The following is a 19,826-nucleotide window of genomic DNA, read 5'->3' as shown; positions in this document are numbered from 1 at the left end:
ACCATGGGAACGGGCCTCCCACTTTCCCTTCGAGATCTTGCGCCATTCGTGCTCGAAGTAAGACATTTATTTGCAAATCGTCTCGACCCATTCCTTGAAGCGGAGGATTGCATTGGGAACTTGGGCGACCGCTGCACAACGGTAGGCACATGCAATTAGAAAAAGAATAAAAGGAAGTACCAAGCACTCGAGAAGGAGAAGACTTACAGGATGAGTTCTACTTTTCAGGGAATGGTAGAAATTCGGGGGGAATGAGGTCTTTGATTTTTACTTGAACGAACCTCTATTACCAACCTCGATCTCGATCTTCATCGATGCTCGAGAATGGAGATTTACTTTCTCAATGAATGAGCTTGATCAACCCCGAGGTGGTCGAGGGTGAACCGAGGTGCTTCGGTGTTATTTACGAAGTGGCGGAGGAGGATTACGATCCTCCAAAAGGACGGGTGAATCTATACAAAGCAGACCTCGTACCTTTTTTGCAGAAGCCGAGGATTATAGGGTCCACCGGGGCGAGTGTGAAGGGGTAAGTGTAAACACTTAGATACCCCTCCACGTGAGTAGTGATGTCTTCGTTGTGCCCGGGAACGACCACCTCTTTTCCCTCCCAGTTGCAGTCCACCCAAACTGTGGGGAGTGTGTCCTCAGCAACGGAGTATATGTACCTCCATACTCCCTAGCCTCGGTCCTGTTGACTGGAGGCCTTCTCAACTTTGAAGTCATTTTTAATGGAATAGCCCCCGGGAAAAAAACTCTTCAAGGGAGGCTCCGGGACCACCTCGGGGATGGCCACCTCGGCATCCGTGGCCAGGTTGGATGTTGATGGGGCGGTTTGCTGAGGCACGGATTTGGAAGTTTTTGCCTTCGGATTCTGGAAAATATAAAGGTTTGAAGAAAAATATGAAGGTTTGAAGATGAGGATGAAGATTTGAAGACGGGGATGAAGGTATGAAGGTCTGGTTCAAAGATTTAAAGAAGGAGTATGAAGATTTGAAGATGAAGATATGAAGATTTAGGAAGCAATGTATGAAGGTTTGAAGGGGTTAGAGTTAAGTGAAGAATTAGAGGGTAAGTCAAAGAGCTCTAGAATCGGAAAGTGAAAAAGTGAAAAAGGGGTTGGGGCTTTTATAGAAGAAGGATAATGAATGCGTGACGTTTCGCATTCGAGGACAATCAACTAGTGGCTGACACGTGTTTGAAGTCAGAACGATGTGACGCAACTGATTGGACATTTCGCTGACCCGTCAACTCGGTTGTAATGTACGAAGGAAGGAACCAGGTTTAATTTATCGCTTCCTATAGCTTCGATAAATCTACTCTCTGAAAAATGAGGGGATTATCTGTGTACGGGTAAAATCGAGGGCAAAGTTTTTCCCGATTCCCCGATGAGAGAATTAAGGGGAAGCACGGTTCGACGTGATTATAATCGAGGCCAGGCACCTCTCATATCGAGACCCGGAAGAATGAACGATGTATCTGAGATCGGACACGGTAAAGCGACGTACCCCGAACCAAGTATAGCTTCTGGACCTCGGGAGATGCGGTGAATGATTATGCGTGATGGATAGGGGGCCGTAATATTTACCCTCAACCGGATATTACGGTGCGAATCCCATTCAGTATCATTTATAGATCAACAATTACCGGAAAAAGAAGATTTTTACCTTTTTAAGACTTGTACTAGGACTGAAATTCTCCTACTATATAAAGGGGAAGTTTTTCTTTGATCTGACACATTATAACACGCCATTCAAAGGAATAAAAATTTACTTTTGTCTTCTAACTATTGTTCAAGGCATTACTCATTTGTTCTTTTCTTCATTCGCGACCGAGCTTGTACCGAGGGCCCAATCGAGGACGAGCTCCACTGTTCAATCTAAGATGAGGCTTGGTCATTACGTTGCGATTGGTTTGATCATTTATTTTGTCTTTAATTCATCTCTCTGTTATTCTTAATTATTCGTATCGAATTAAACCACGAATCTTTTAAACTGCATATAAATTTACTTGTTACTCATTTTTTGGGTAAACAAATATATTGACTCAAAAGAGAACCCAGAAGATTATACTTTCAAAGCTGATCGCGCAAAGTTTATTTCGGGTTAAGTTTTAGATAAACTAACAGTTTTCTTTCTGTGGTTAACTCCAAGTCAATCACCGTGGTACAATGTTGTAGTTTACATGTTTTTAGACCGACATTTACTGGTACTACTTTTGTTTGTGTTAAAAGAGTGATGCTTGAAACCCCACTTAGAAGATTTTAACATGTGAATGGATCCAATTCAGTTATCCAGTAAACTCACATGTGAATGACCAATCTTATACTTGTTTAGAGAAAAATTTCTTGAAATAGATTGCCTTATCAAATAATACTACTTCAATCATTGGACATTATTTTGGCCAGAAATTAATAGTTTCTATTATGTGCTAGCTTTTAGTGAGAAGTTAAAATTCTATTGACAGACAAAATACTTTGCTACTGCTATATATTAAGCTCCTTCTTGGATCGACCTTACGATAAAAATTTATGCTTTTCCTACTTTAAAAATTAGGTGAACAAAGTCATTTTTTTTCATATTAGAAAAGAAGTCACTTATATTTTGTAATTTCGCTCAAAAGAACGCTCAAGCCAAGAAGTAATATGTCAAATTTATATTTTGTTCATGAGTTTACAAAACGAGCCCAAAAGGGTAGAGCACGTTGATGTAAAGTTATGTCCAAATATGGGATGTGCAAGATATGCCGCCAACAAATTCTCCTTCGCAACAAATACCATGATAATTAATGAAACACATCGCCCTAATCTTGACTAAATTCTCCTTTTCCCCATCTTGAAAAAGACTCTGCCCCATTATACGCTGTTAGAGTTGGAGGGTCATGGAATTCATATATTTTACTATATCCTTATCTTTCCCTTGATTGTGAAATTAATTTCATAACAAATTGCTCTTCCCATTACTCCCTATATTATTTATGGATAAGTTCTTCAACTTCAAATTTATGATCTCCCTCAATCCACCGCAAGTAGTTATTGCCTTGTTGACATTTTAGTATATCACTAGTCCTCATCTGTAAGTTACATTAAAATTTAAACACACATCCATGGCCACATAGACAACGATGCTTGATCATAACCTAATAAATAAGAAAAAGACAAAAATAACACTTAAAAGTCTAAAATGAAATCAATGGTGAAAGGTATCACTTAGAAATAAGAATACACAGTTTTCGGATCTTCCGAAGGGACTTCTCTCGTTTGAGTTAAGAGTTTATGGTCGTTTAAGCTTTTAAAATTTAGTTGCGAGATCTGTAAAACATGATTGAGAAAAGTATAATTAGGGGAATTACCTCTAATCCTTTTAATTTTGATGTTTTAATAATTAGGACTTCATGTCAAAAGAAAACGAGAAACCATATAAAACAAATCAAAAGAAAAAAGGACGAAAGTAAGGAAGTAGTTAAAGAAAAGGACGTACATTTGTTGAAGGTTACACTGCCTTAAGGAACAGGACTCTTCAGTATCTACCTAGAATTCCACTGGCTGCAAATGAAGATGGGAATGTCTAGATCAAGGATTGGTCGCAAAATAGAAATACAGGCATTTATATATAGCAACTTGTTATGATAAGAGTTCTAAGTATTGTTCTTATCAATTTCATTCATGAACCTTGGCAGCCATGGGATCCAATATTTTTGAACTTAGTGACTCCAATTCTCGTCGCGTTCAATTTGTGGGGGAAGCATTAGATCTTGTCTACTAATTAATTAGTGCATATCCTATGCCCTTTGACCTACGTAAGTTTTAGTCAACTTTATGTACATGTTTATAATTTTTAGCGTTTTATTTGCGTGCGTTTCTTTTTTTAATTATTCAGAGTTATTTTTACGGCTAAAATTTGAAACGTCTGATTAAAAATGAAAAAATCACATTTACCTCACTATACTTGGTTGGAGTTTATTTTCTCTCTCATTATGGGGAAAATGCTAAATATCACAAGTATTGAAAACTAGAGTAACCTTCACAATTTACCTTGGGAATAAGGAAGCATAATTTGTTACGTACGTGATTTGAAGATGCTACTAACTTTTTTTTTGAGTTCTATGATTTTGCTAGTGGTTATGACAATAGTGACGAGTTGCCTTCTAGCTAGGTGTCTTAAACAGGATAAAAGACATGTCTAATTTGTCATGTTAGTTAAGATTGTTTTGTTGTGCACTTGCAATCATCAATGATGCGAAACTCTTTAAGGTAAAGTTAGTGTAAGTTTGCGAATCAAAAGGTGCTTTAGCGGAAATTAATCATTCCATAATAGTTCCCGACCTTTTCTCTCTACCATAGTGATTCTCTCTCTGTGTTTCTAGACAAAGCTAGCTTAGACAGTAGATGTGTCCGCCTGTGAGACGTGTATAAATCTAGACCTTTCATTCCTTGATGAGTACAAGCCACAAGATGACAGCGTATGCCAGAAAAATTCTCTCTTTTTTTTCTCAATCCTAAATTATATACTTTCCCCGATTTCGTGGGTTCACCAATTAGTATATTAGTACACCTCCCATCTGGTGTGATAAAGCCAGTGTTTATCCGTAAAACGGTATAGTTGAATTTGTAAGACGGTATAGTTGAATTTGTAACATTGTTTATAGATACGTGAATTAATTTGATTTAAGAATATAAAATAGCTAAGAACAAAAATAAATTGATAAAACAAACTTGAAAAACATACAAGCCTGACTGTGGGATGAGCTTTCCAGGAAGCAATAATAAGAGCAATATGTAGAACAGAAAGAGAAAATATTGTTAATAGAATAAGAGCAGGTTTTGCCTTTTTTGCTTACAGATGTTTCATGTCCAAAAATGAATACAATTTCTTCTATTTATAGCTCACTTCATAGAGACAAGATCCCCAAATTAAACTGTTCTTTAAAATGAATAAAATCTCTCTTGATGGCTGCATAATGGTTGGGTATTAATGCAAAGATTTTTCGTAACATCTGCTCATTGAATACTGTCTTTTCCAACCGATATCTTCCTTTCAGATCTTCATCCCCGGTTCCAATGCCTTCAAAACTTATTCAGCACTGGTCACATATTCGTAACCGGTGCCAGCTAATTCCACGTGTCAACTCGTCAAGCATCCACGTGTCGTTCTTCAACTTTACCCCATACAAATAGTCCAATACTTTCCGATGATAAAATTTTATGTTACCAGGAAGTAGATTAGACCTCTTTTTTTAGCGGGAAAAATTCCTGAATAGTTTCTGACACTTGAAAAGACGCACGTCTCTTTGCATTTAATGAGCCGAACACGTGTTATCCCGTTACTCGACAAATATTTTCGCTCGTTTTCTAGGTAATGATGACCATGAATTCTGCGGCTTATAAACTTCTCCATTTCTCAACATTTTTAACTTTCACTTTTACAAACTCTTCTTCTTCAAATTTCCTTAAAGCATTCCTACAAACCTCTTTTTCTTAGTAAAAATTTCTTACTCAAATTTTTCATCGCCATGTGTTCTATTAACTCTGCTCTCAGAAACTCTGGCCTTTACATCGGTGGTGGCCCTTCTAAGAAGAGCAAAACCAAGGAAGTCGATGCCGTCCCTCCTACTACCAACACAATTATCTCCTCTCAACTAAATTATGAGATGGATCTTCAAGTACATAAGGAGCCTCTAAACCCCAAAAATGATAGAAATTAGCCTGTCAGCAGATATCCTTCTTACATTCATCCTGCTAGTATTCCTATTGTGAAGGAAGATTGTGACTAGAAAAATATTGAAATATTAGCCCCTACTAAAGTGAAAAGGGCCACTTTTAGCAAATGGAGTTTCATGTATGTTTGTACGTACCCTTTTACTTTAAGAATGACCCAAGAAATCGATCCCATTATTTTAGAGTTTTGGCACAACTATCAAATTTATTTGCCTCAGGTAAGCCCGTCAATATGGCGTACAGTGGCTTGCCTCCGGGTATTGTGCTCCCGGGCTGCTGAAACCCTCACTCTTGCCCATTTGATTAACCTTTACTCCTCAAAGAATTTTCGTGGCGGCATGATCAAACTTAACAAGCGCGGTCACCATACCACAGTTACCAGTGTCGATGATGATAATGATTGTGGTTGGATGGAACGGTTCATTGTCATTGCCACCAGGAAAATTCTTTCTGCGGTAGCACCTTCTACCCCAGAATCTTGGAACTTTACTCGTGAGTTTTCAGTTATCATTTTTCTATTGTGTTAAAGAAAATCCCCTCTTTTGCTAATTTTGGTTTCTCTTATTTCACCTACCCATTGGGTTCCACCATCGGTTCGAAACCTGACCAAATGGATTCAGAAGATTTTAGATGTTTCCACACCGGACTCCCATAAGTGGAAAGAAATTTTATCCAAATTCAACTAGAATGCCAAGAACCATGGTAAATAAAACTTCTCTTTTACCCTTTTCAATCTCCAACATGACGTAGTACAAATTTGCTGATTCCCTTTCATAATACGCATGACTTCCGAAGGGATTCTACCGTTGTTGAGGTTTTCCATGACCCAACGGTACCCTAACAACAAATTCAAGCAATCATAGATCGGAAAAGGGCTCGTAATGCCGCTCTTTTTTTCGGTGAAGGCCCATCCTCCCTGAGTCCCTAGTCTAAGAAGAAAAAATAAAAAAGAAGACATACCTCCAAAGCTGAGACTCAAGAGAAGCCTTCTGTCATGACCCAAAATCTAACTAGTCGTGATGGCACCTAACCCAACCCGCTAGGTAAGATAATTAACAACTATCCAACTTAATGAGATTGATTAAGAGAAGAAGTGACAATACAACTGCTTTTATACAATAATTTTCCAAGGATTGGTAGTACAAATCATGAGCTTTTAAGATTTAGATTTTTACAAAACTGAATTGAAATAATTACAACATCTGTTTGAAATGTAAATGAACAGAACTCAAATTTCAACAACATGTAAAATATTTAAATCTGAGATGGCATGAAGAAAAATACATCTATATGCCTATATGTCAATATACATGTGAAATCATGAATGTCACCAAAATCAGGTAGCAGAAGGAAATGCATCTCTATGCATGTATCTCAAGTATGCATGTCAAATGCAATGCATCTTAGTGATGAACTCATGTACTCACACTCTCATAGTACACAATCTTACTGTCTCACACTTTCCACTCATCACGCTCAATCACTCGACACACTCAGTCACTCAGTACTATACATGGCAAATCCAGCCCAAACATAATAACTGCTAGCAACTTCGCCCACTATGGATGTGCAGACTCCGGAGGGGCCGATCCAGCCCAAGCGCTATAATAAGCCAAATCCTGGCATGAATCAATAAAGTCTGATCCACACGGATAACTCACGCGCCATAGTATCAATATATGGATCCGCACTGACAACTCACGTGCTATAGTATCAATATCTAGATCTGCACGGACAACTCACGTGTTGCACGGATAACTCACGTACTAATATCTTCACAATCAGGCCCTCGGTCTCGCTCAGTCATCAATCTCTCAAGTCTCTCGGGATCACAATGTCATGAAAAACCAATCCAAAATGATGATGTGGTGTATCAATAAATGGTAACATAGACTGAGATATGATATACAAAGGAATGCGTATGACTGAGTACGTAATTGCAATATAAACAAATAACTAAACAACATAAATGACCTCAGTGGACCCCAATAAGATAAGCATATAACCTAGACATGATTTCTAGCATAAATTACATCTTGAGTGCTCTAACACATAGAGTTCAGTAAAAATGTTCAGATAAGATAGCTACATAGTTCCATGGAATCGACTAAATCACAATCCACACGGTGCACGCCCACACGCCCTTTACCTAGCATGCGCGTCACCTCGACATCAATCACATAACACGTAATTTGGGATTTCATACCCTCAACACCAAGTTTAGAAGTGTTACTTACCTCGAACAAGCCAAATCCAATATCGAACAAGACAAACGATGCTCAAAAAATGCCATCTCGCGCGTACCGCCCTCTGGATGACTCAAAACTAGCCAAAAGTAACTCAAATGTATCAAATGAAGCCCAAGGAAATAATTCCAAATGATAAAGGTCGAATCTTTAATCAAAAGTCCAAAGTCAACCAAAAGGTCAAACCCGGGCCTACACCTGGAAAACTGACAAAACTCATAAAATCTAACAAATGGTTTGACTTTTTGAAAACTAGACACCAAAGTCTACAACTTTCATTTTTGGATCATCTCCAAATTCTTTATAGATTGCAAGATATAAGCTTCCAAAGTCAGCCTTGTGCAGCAGAAATTTCTTCTTCGCGAACGCGATTCACAGACCCCTTTCTCCCATTTTGCGCTTCGTGAATGCAATCCAATGTCCGCAATCGCGATGCACACTGCTATAGCCAAAAACCAATAGTTAAAAATGGCCTAGAAATGATCTGAAACCACCCCAAAACTCACCTGAGCCCCTCGGGGTTCCGTACGAACATACCAACAAGTATCACAACATAGCACAAACCTACTCGAGGTCTCAAATCATGAGTAACAACATCGAAACGACGAATCGTGCCTCAAATTGAACTTGAATGAACTTTGAACTTTTAACTTTCGAAACTCGCGCCGCAACATATCAAATCAACCCGGAATAGACTCAAATTTTGCAAACAAGTCCCAAATAACATAACGAAGCTATTCCAATTCCCGAAACCACAATTTGAATCCGATATCTTTAAATTCAACTCCCGGTCAAACCTATGAACTTTCCAAACCTTCTAATTTCAAACTTTCGCCAATTAGCACCGAAACCTTCTAGAAATAGCCAAATGCAAATACGGGCATACGCCTGAGTCAAAAATTACCATTTGGACCTAACATAACCATCAAAACTCTGTTCCAGGGTCAAATACTCAATAGTCAAACTTGGTCAACTCTTCCAACTTAAAGCTTCAAACATGAGATTCCTTCTCCCAAATCACTTCTGAATAACCTGAAAACTAAAATCGACGATTCACACAAGTCATAATATATCATACGGAGCTACTCATACCCTCAAATTACCGAGCAAAGTGCAATTTCTCAAAACGACCGGTCAGGTCGTTATGCCTTCGGTAAAAGAAACTCCAAATAGACCAACCACAATGGTCCTTGATGAAGACGAAATCGAGGATGACGAATAAGCGATTTCTCTTCAAAGAAGAAGAAAAAGATCTCCCCCTGCTCAACCGGATGCTCAGCCGGGAGAAATTCAAGAACTCTTCATGGAAATGGATACAATTGAAAATGTTGAGTCTCGTTTTCGGGCTCCCGTTGTTGCTTCCTGTCAGAGGAGTTCTATCTCTGATACTCTTTTACCTCCTACTTCAACACCAGCCGCAACACCAATAGCTCTTGTCTCACCACTGGCCCCAACTGAACAAATGAAAGACGTTCGTTCTCCTCAATCACCCGATCATGGGAATATAGAGAACACTTTCCCCACACATATTAGAAACCATGATGGTAAATGTAGTGTTATTCTTTCGGTTTCAAATGAGTGTCACTTACTCTCCAAGCCGGTGGGAGTTGCCAACTACTTGAAGCCTTTGCATTCGAACAAGGATCATCGGAAGATGGAAGCCCTTTCTGCAGAATGCCTGATTAATAATAGCATGCACTTCTCTTCTTATGTATCATCGTATACTTATTTATTATTTTTCTCTTGCTAGATATAATCCTTAATAACTTCAATCTTTGACTCTTTAGGCTAACCTCCTTGCCTCTGAGGGCTTGCAAAAGATGATCCAAGCTAAAGATGAACTTGCTGTTGAACGGGATCGGATCGCCGTTGAACGATATCAACTTGCTAAGCATCTCCCAACTTTTATAGAAAGACTTGCTACAATAGGCGAGCTTGAAGCACGGTTAGAGCAATCTGAGCAAGAAAAGATAATTCACAGCTGAGATGCCGCTCAACTGCATGAAGAGCTTGAGAAGTTGAAGGCCAAGTGGGTTGAACTACAGGATGTTGTGACTGTAGCATCGAAACATGAGTCTGGTTCCATAGAACAAACTAATAATCTGGAAGCAAGCTTACGTTCCAAAACCGAGGAGGCTACTGCTGACGAGGAGAAGAGAGCTAGAATGGAATAAAGGTTCAAAAAGGTCATGAAGCAGAACCGTGAATACGCAAGGACAAATACCAACCTTTGCCAGACCTATGGCATCGTGAGGGCTGAAAATGAACAACTGCAGTCCAAAATCAAGAAGGTTCAATCCAAACTCCAAGATGAAAAAGACTCTTTCCTCCTTGAGAAAACCTATATGATCTTTTACATAAAGAGGAAGACTTTGGAGGAGGCCAAATAAGGCATTGCAAACATGGATGGCTGCATCACTAAAGCTCTAAAATTGGAGACAACTGCCTTTGATAACATTCTTTGCCGGCCCACTGCTTCAATAAAACACTCCGAAAAATTTCGAAGTGTTTTAAGACCATTAGGAAGATTGATGGTTGCTAATTATATTAATTCGGGTATGAATATAACTAATAATATGAAGGATATCAATTGATCATGGTAATATATGTACGAGGCATATTAATAATGATTTATGGTCTAAGAAGAGCCCTAAGGCTAAGTCAAGTTGGAAACTATATGATGGGCTAAGATTTTTTAAATGTGTTTGCACTGATGGTAGGCTAGAATCTAGAGTTTTAGTCATACTTTGAATTCAAATTACTGCATTTTACTCGTGTTTGAGCTTAAATTTTAGTGAATTGCACTAATTGTGTGTTTTATACATTGCAGGAGGTGATTCCAAGTTAAAAAGATAACCGAGAGCTAAATCGAACAACTTAGAGCTTTGAAGTCTGAGTAAAAGCCTAAGGGATTAAACCGAGATCGCGTTCGGGGGAGCCAAGTCTGGATATCAAAAATCAAAGAAAATAAGTTACTCTGTAAAACTTGCATAGCTGTGGCGCATGGGGTGGCGCAACAATGCTTTTGTGTTGCTGCCCGTCAGAAGTTGCCCTCTGAACATTCCCACTAGTGCGGCGCATGGGGAGGCGCATGAGGCGGTGCACGTGTGTGATTTTCTCCGAGTACTTTCCTGTTTCGACTTGGAAAAGGTAGTTTCGTTCGGGCCCACTTTTACATGGTATAAATACACCAAAAAGATATTTTTGAAGGAAATTTTGACCTTCGAAGCTTTGGGAGAGCAATGGAGGCTACAAGACACGAGATTTTATCATCTTTCCATCAATTTAATACGAGAGTTTGGATTGTAAAGTTTGATTAATGCTTTCTTATTCTTTAACTCTTTTTGTGATGACTTACCCCATAATTATGGAGTAGTTTACCTTTGGGTTTGACGTGATTTGATGACTTGATTATTGTTTATGGATTTGATTACTGCTTAATTGCTTGAATTTATTGGAAGAGCTTTAATTCTACTTGTGATTTTATTCATTATCTTGTTTAATCAGAAGAGGAGCATAATATTGAATATTGTTGCAACTCATTCCTTGATTTATTTTGGTACTTCTTTAAAGTAATTGAAAGAGCTTTGTGATCTACCTCTTAAATTAAAATTGATAAATATTCGAGATTTAGATTTATTTGAAAGATTTAGATTTAAGTGAGAGAGGAGTCTGAATCGAAAGCATAAGCTAATCACCTATTAAATTTGTGAGAATCGATAGAACCCTAAGAGTGAAATATAATAGTATCATATCCAAAATAAAAGCCTTACACCTATCACGTCAAAACCCTTGTCCCTCACATTGATAAAAAACTGACTTTGCTAATCTCTGGTTTGTTGCAGTCAATCGTCAATTGCTTTGCTCTAGTAGTTAATCCTAGTTGTTAACCATTACAAATCGTGTTTTGATCATCCTAAATAGCGTTAAGCTAGAAATTACTTGAGCATTATTTAAATTCAATCCCTTTGGAGATGATCATTAATCTATACTATCTTTGGCTAGCAAGCATTAATCTTTTGTTGTATTTTGCGCTCGTAAAATTTTGGCGTTGTTGCCGGGGATTGACAATCAATAGTGTTCAAATTAGTTTTTGGTGACAATTTAGGAATTTATTTTATTTTATTCTTCATAGGTTTCCTCTTCCGTGTCCAGGCAACAGATTGATGTCTCTGGTGTATGAATCGATCTTCTTCAAAGGAATTGATTCCATACAATCCAGAGATGGAAAAGAGTTTGCGATAGTCGAGGAAAAAGAAGGAACTCACCAAAATATTCTTGGGGCAACCTTCAACCCTAGAACACATGGCTAAGAATAGTGACGACAAAGTAGATTTAGCTGCAAGAGAGGCAGCACAACATAGAGAAGAAGCTGCATGGATAGCAACTGAGGCAGCCCATAGAGCTGTTGATGAGACCGTCGATGATGATGGGGGTCGAAGATTCAATTTAAATTGACCCCTGGTTGAAGACCAGTTCGAGAATGCGGTACCCAGGCCTGGTAGAGCATTTGGTGATTATGCCAGACCAGTCTACAACTAGGGACTGTCCAGTGTCAGACTTCCACCAGTAGCAGCGAATAATTTCAAGTTGAAGAAAGGCTTGCTTCAAACTATCCAGAATATTTGTGTATTCAGAGGGAAGGTGAATGAAGATCCAAAATCTCACTTGATGGATTTTGAGGAAATCATTAACACCTTCCAGTACAACGGAGTGTCAAAAGATGCAGTATACTTAATGTGAAGCACTGGCTTCATAGTTTATCAATGGGGTCGATCAAGACATGGGAAGATATGACTAAAAGGTTTCTTGACAAATACTTCTCAGCTGCTAAAACAGTGAAATTCAGAAGGGAAATTTACAACTTCTGTTAGACGGACACTGAAACAGTTTTTGAGGCCTGGGAAAGATTCAAGGAGATAGTAAGGAAGTGTCAGCATAATGGGATTGAATCGTGGATGCAACTCCAGGACTTTTGGGATGGACTGATACTTCCCTTACAACGAACTCTGAACACTGCAGTTGGAGGTCCTTTAACGAAGAAGACTCCTGAGGAGATTGTGGAAATTCTTGATGAGCTCTCTGAAGATGCTAACCAGTGTCCTGCTGAGAGTAATGATAGAAGAAAATCAGCTGGGGTTCATCAAGTAGATTCCAACACATCAGTGCAAGCCCAACTACACGCCATGGCCAAAGAGATAAGAAAGTTGACCTTAGCCAAGGTCTAGAGCCAACCATCATTTGTTTGTGATTTCTGTGGAATGGGTCATCCAACACATGAGTGTCAGGCCTCAGCTGTAGATGAAGTGGTAAATGTTGTGGAAAGCTTTGACACAGGCCACTATTAGAGTGGTAATAATTTTAACTCTATGAGACAGAGGCATCCGTGTTTTTTCTTGGAGTTCACCAAGTGGTAGCCTGAACTCATGGCAGCAGAATAATCCGAGACCCCAGGGACAAGGAGATATAGGATTTTAGAATCAGTAATACCAGCCTCCACATTCTAATCAGTCTAGAATGGAAGATTTAATGAAGGCCTTCATTATTAAGACAGATGAGAGACTTGAAACTCATGGTGCAGCTATTCGAAACTTAGAGAGGCAAGTGGCGCAGATTGCTAGTCTGTTGTCTGAGAAGACTCCAAGAACCCTCCCTGCGGATACCGAAAGGAATCTAAAGGAAATAATAAATGCAGTGTCTTTGAGGAATGGCAAAGTATTGCAAGATCCATTGGTAACTGAGAAGAATGCGTTGAGGGGAAATCAAGTTCAAAATGAAGTGAGGGCAGAGCAAAATGATGATCTGAAGGAGAAGAATAAATCTGAAGTTCCAACAAGGAAAAAGAAAGACAAACAAAGAATGAATGAGGATACCGAGGAGAGAAAATACATGCCTGTTCTACCATTCCCCCAGAAGCAAAGAAGAGAAAAGTTGGACAAACAATTCGGGCGCTTTCTAGAAGTGCTCAAGCAGGTGCATGTGAATATACCTTTCACAGAGTTGCTTTCACACATGCTAGCTTATGATAAATTTTTGAAGGATATATTGTCCAAGAAGAGGAAAGTGGAAGATACATCGGTGGTCAGGCTCACAGAGCATTGTAGTGCCATTTTGCAAAATAAGCTGCCTCAAAAATGTGAAGATCCAAGGAGTTTTGCTATACCTTGCTCTTTAGGAACTATTAAATTTAAAACAACTTTGTGTGATTTAGGTTCTTCTATTAATATTATGCCTTTTTCTATTTCTAGGAACTTAGAGGGAGAGATCGGATAAATCAGGTAGATACCTGTGTCCTTGTGGCTGGCGGATCGGACCACAATCATTCTTGAAGGAATAGTGGAAGATGTGTTGGTTCGGGTGGACAAATTTGTGTTTCCTGTGGACTTCATTATGGTGAACATGGAGAAGAATATGGAGATCCCTATGGGTGGCTACGGGCAGAGCAATTCTGGATATTCAGGAAAGGTAACTCATGCTCAGAGTGGGGGGAAGAAAGGCTGATCTTCAAGATGGAAGGAGAAGATGGGGCCCTAAAGGAGAAACTTTGAGAGAGTCAAATGAATAAGTGTGGGGCGTACCCAAAGAAGGCTAAAAAAAACTCTCATCATGGATGTGTGCACTGGGTTGGGCGTGTAAAGGAAATCCCGACTTCAATTCAGACCCCGACTAGATGAATGAGTGAAGTTTCCTTTACCTCTTGCTTTTTAATTGTGTTTTATGGGGACATGCCACAATTTAAAGTGTGGTGTGGGGATGTAAATATGTATATGTGTGTTTGTTTTTGTTTCTTCTAATTGAAAAAAAAAATTGACTTTTCCCGACGATGGATTTCCTCGTCTCTCTTCTTGAGGGATTAAAGTCGAAGAAAAACTTTTTAGCCGTTTATTTTGTTTTATTTGCTTAGGTAGTGTAACAATTCCCCCTTGGTTTTTATTTGTGTCGCGGTTCTTTTTCAAGGATTTTGTTTGAATCGGGTGTAGTTAGTTTTTTATATTAGGAATAGTGAAGTCTGGTGCTATGTATTAAGTGGAGATGACTTTTTTTGACGTTGTTGAACCTTGAGAGTAGTGAGTTCCTTAGTTGTGACGTCAAGGCTCAGTTCTTGACTCATAGATAAGTGCCTTCAATTGGTTTATTGTGACTTTTCTCAACTACTTTAACTAGAGAGTCGGGATAGATCCGATCCTGAGTGAATTATGTGCCAATGTGTTTGTAAAATTTTGTGGATATTCTGTGCATGTCAGTGATGTCTAGAACTTGCCTCGTGTATTTGCAAAGAGAAATAGTAGTGTTGTTCAGTCTAGGAAGTGATATAGGCATTTTCTTTGTTGAGCCAATCATATGCTTATACCCACCTAATTAATGGATATCTTAGTTAGCCTCGTTGAGCCTATATTCCTGTTTCTTGGCAACCACACTACAAGCTTGACCCCTTTGTTTGAATTGTCTACATGTTTGAATCGTTTACCTCTCGTGAGTACTTGAGTTTGTATGATCTTGTAAAAGCTAAGTGGAGGTATGGTCAGGTTTTTGTGTGGAACTATTGAAAAAGGAGAAAGGTGCATGGTTTGAAAAATTATGAGAGCCATAGGTAAGGAATTGGAAAACAAAGAGAAATAAAAATCAATCAGAACTTTGAAAGTATGAAAACAAAAGTGGGTATGTGGTAAAAAAGAGAAAGAATTGATCCCTTGCTAGTGGTAGTTCTCGTCTTGTTTGTGCTTAAAGATATGTTGAGCTTAATATTGTAAAGGTTGGAATTTGGTTCAAAATAAGTGTGGGGTTTAAATTATGAAATTGTATGTATTAAAGTGTCCAGGGAGGTGTAGCCACTATATCCATATGTATTCTACCTGTCCCGCAGCCTACATTACAACTAAAATAAAGTCCTACTTGATCCTTGACTGAATGAGCTCAATTAGTAGAATATTACACTAGGGGCAAGCCTATGGTACGTCTTTTATGTCGCATGAATTTTATTTCTGAGAGTGAGTTAATTCTGTCTATCTTGAGTTCTTAATTGTTATTGAATTTTATTGTGTGTGGAACTACTCTCTATTAATTGTGTGAGGGTACATGATTTGTGAAGGAAAGGTAAAGTCTTTGACCTTTGAGTTAGAGAAAGTGAGATGGTTGTGAAAAAGGCGTGGTGCTTTTGAGTCGAGTATTGAGGCTAGGATGTTATGATATGGTTCTTAGTATATTTTAAATATTCTTGGCATGATGCATTAGGGAAGTTGTCTGATAAGAAGTTCGTCTCTATGTGAAGTGCAGTTTGATTGTTCGAGGACGAGCAATGGTTTAAGTATAGGGTGTTGACGGTAGGCTAGTATCCCATATTTTAGTCATAATTTGCACTCAAATTACTGCATTTTACTTGTGTTTGAGCTTAAATATTAGTGAATTGCACTTATTGTGTGTTTTATGCCTTGTAGGAGGTGATTCCAAGTTAAAAAGATAATCGAGAGCTAAATCGAACAAGTTGGAGCTTTGAAGTTTGAGTAAAAGCCCAAAGGATTAAATCGGGATCGCGTTCGGGGGTCGGGAGCCAAGTCTGGATGTCAAAAATTGAAGAAAACAAGTTACTCTGTAAAACTTGCATAGTCACGCCGCATGGAGGGGAACGGTAGTGCTTTTGTATTGTTGCCCATTAGAAGTTGCTCTCTGAACTTTTCCACTATCGCCCTGCATGGGGTGGCACATGGGGTGGCGCGCGCGTGTGAATTTCTCAGAGTACGTTCCTGTTTCGGCTTGGAAAAGGTAATTTCGCCCGGGGCCACTTCTACATAGTATAAATACACCAAAAGATATTTTTTAAGGGATTTTTGACCTTGCAAGTTTTGGGAGAGCATTGGAGGCTACAAGACACAAGATTTCATTATCTTTCTGTCAATTCAATATGGGAGTTTGGATTATAAAGTTAGATTGATGCTTTATTATTATTTAACTCTTTTTATGATGACTTTCCCATAATTATGGAGTAGTTTACCTTATGGTTTGACATGATTTGGTGACTTGGTTATTGTTTATGGATTTGATTACTGCTTAATTGCTTGAATTTATTGGAAGAGCTTTGTTGTGATTTTATTCATTATCTTGTTTAATCGGAAGATGAGCATAATATTGAATATTGTTGCAACGCATATATTGATTTATTTGGTACTTCTTTAAAGTAATCGAAAGAGCTTTGTGATGTACCTCTTAAATTAAGATTAAGAAATATTCGAGAGAAGTTTCTCTCAGACCATTCTTACCAATAGATTCTTGCAAGTTTCACTGCACTTTACATTAGTTTATTTGAAAGATTTAGATTTAAGTGAGAGAGGAGTCTGAATAGGAAGCATAAACTAATCATCTTTTGAATTTGTGAGAATCGATAGAACCCCAAGAATGAAATATAATAGTATCATATCCAGAATCAAAATCTTGCACCTATCACGTCAAAACCCTTGTCCCTCACATTGATAAGAAACCGACTTTGCTAATCTCTGATTTGTTGCAGTCAATCATCAATTGCTTTGCTCTAGTAGTTAATCGTAGTTGTTAACCATTACAAATCAAGTTTTGATCATCCTGAATAGCGTTAAGCTAGAAATTACTTGAGCATTGTTTAAATCCAATCCCTGTGGAGACGATCATTAATCTATAACATCTTTAGCTAGTGAGCATTAATCTTGTGTTGGGTTTTGCGCTCGTTATGCACAATACCCAACTTTGGACGAGTATAACTCCCAATATATGAAGATTTATGTGGTGTACGACCTGTCAAATTAAAGGTCTATGAGTCTAGTTTTGAATTCTTCAAACTGCTTGTCACTTGGCTATTGCTACAAGAAGTTATGATCTTTTTACTAAAAGGTAAATCAGCAGCCATGTAGCTACGCGAGCTTTGTGTAGCTACGCTACCTTGAGCGTAGCTGATTCCAGCAAACTTGTCAAAGGAAGGGGAGCTGAAGAAGAAGTGAGCGTAGCTACGCTGGAGGAGGGTGTAGCTACGCATGTAATCAAAATTATTAAAAAATGGCCATTTGGAGGAGAGAGAATGAAATTTCATTTTTGAGCCAGGTCTTGATTCTAGAGAGAAGGAGGAGAACATCCCTCATCAATACACATAAATGTAAGTGTTTAAGATGTATTTGTGGCTATATAACACCATTTAATGATAGTTTTAACATCATTCATGGATCAAAATCCATAGGAAATGTATTGAATCTTCAAGGACACGAAAAAGAGGAAAAGTGAGATTCTTTCACCAAGAGGTAATCTCTTCACTTGAGCTTTACTTATATGATATATTGAAGTATGGGTAGCATGTTTATGAGTTTTATTTGAAGTTGTAACGGGATATTGTCTGAACCCTAAGGGTGGGTCTTGGAAATGATATTTGGGCAAAGAAGAAGATGAATAGTGATGAATTGTTATAAATAGATATGTCTTGAGTTTCTAATGATTCCTATAGACTTGATAACTTAATTGAGGAACGAATTGAATCAAGAATCACCATTGGATAAGATACAACACTAGTTCTTGAAATGGGTGTTCTTGAACCTAGGGTTTTGTTGGAGAAGACAATGAATAGTGATTTGATGATGTTGGATAATAACATAGTATTATTAATGGCTCCAAATGAGTATTAAATGATAAGAATAGAATTGAATAGGCTAATGGGTGAACCTATTGGATAATTTGGGATGGTTGAAGGCTTGTTGCCGAATTGTGAAGCCTAAATGGATAGTTTTGAATCTTTTCGTATTATTTTGATGTAATTAGGATATCTAATGGTAGATATTGAATTGTGGGCGATATTTGAGAATTTTAATCAATTGGAGAATTGTAGTATTTTTGGAACTTGAAGGTTGAGATAAGTTGATTATGACTTACTCTTCGTGAGGGAATCTCCCTAAAGGTATGATTTGTTAATAAATGATATTACTTATTAATGTGCATCCATACTTGTGGGGACAAGCGGGAAGGATGTCACCATATGTTTCTAAGTTTGTTGATTTTGAAGTGTCATGTGATGATAAAAATCTTATTTTTTAAAACTTATATTCAAGATGACACTTAAGGAAAATGTTATAACTTTTATTAAAACTTATTTGTTGATAAGAGTATAAAATGCTTGAGTGCTAAATATATGTTTTCATGAAAAAAAGTTTGTCTTTTGAAATTTCAACAAAGGAAGCACTTGTTGTATCTTTAGATTGATGTTAATTGCTAAAGGCTTTAACATGAAAAAGGTTATTTATTTGATTTTGTTCAAATGGTTTGAATTGGCTATGAAAATTATGATTTGATAAAAATAGATCATTTGAGGCAATTATGGTATGAATCTATTTTTGATATTCAAATATTTTGGGAGTTACTAGTGGAGATGATCGAGATTCGTTCGAATATTAAGTTCGTTACCATCAAACTACACGTGTCGGTGTAGGGACGCATTCCAAGGCTAAGCCGAGGTTTTGGGATGAAGTCACCCATTGAGAGAGCAAATGATCACTACTTAAAGTAATGAGGTTAAGTCGACTCGTACGGCATTACGGGAAGCCGTCCAGACAAGTAGGGTCAAATACTTATTTCTAGGACGGTCACCTAGTGGTTGTTTATTATGTCGGTATCGGTATAGTACTCCCGGTGAAAGATAAAGAAGAATTTCTTATGTTTAGGCCTAAGGAGCCAAAAGTGATTTCAATGACTTAATGAAATTGAAATGGTTTTGTATGATTTTTATTCAAAATCTTGGATTGATATAAATGTTCTAAGAATCTATATCATGGTTTATACTTCACTTGTCTTTTCATTTGAAATGATAAAGAGCATGATTTATATAAGTATTTATCACTTTATATCAAATAATTGTTGCATAG

This window comes from Nicotiana tabacum, chromosome 12 (genome assembly GCF_000715075.1).
Source record: "Nicotiana tabacum cultivar K326 chromosome 12, ASM71507v2, whole genome shotgun sequence".
Taxonomy (NCBI): Eukaryota; Viridiplantae; Streptophyta; class Magnoliopsida; order Solanales; family Solanaceae; genus Nicotiana; species Nicotiana tabacum.
This window is presented reverse-complemented; position numbering follows the sequence as displayed.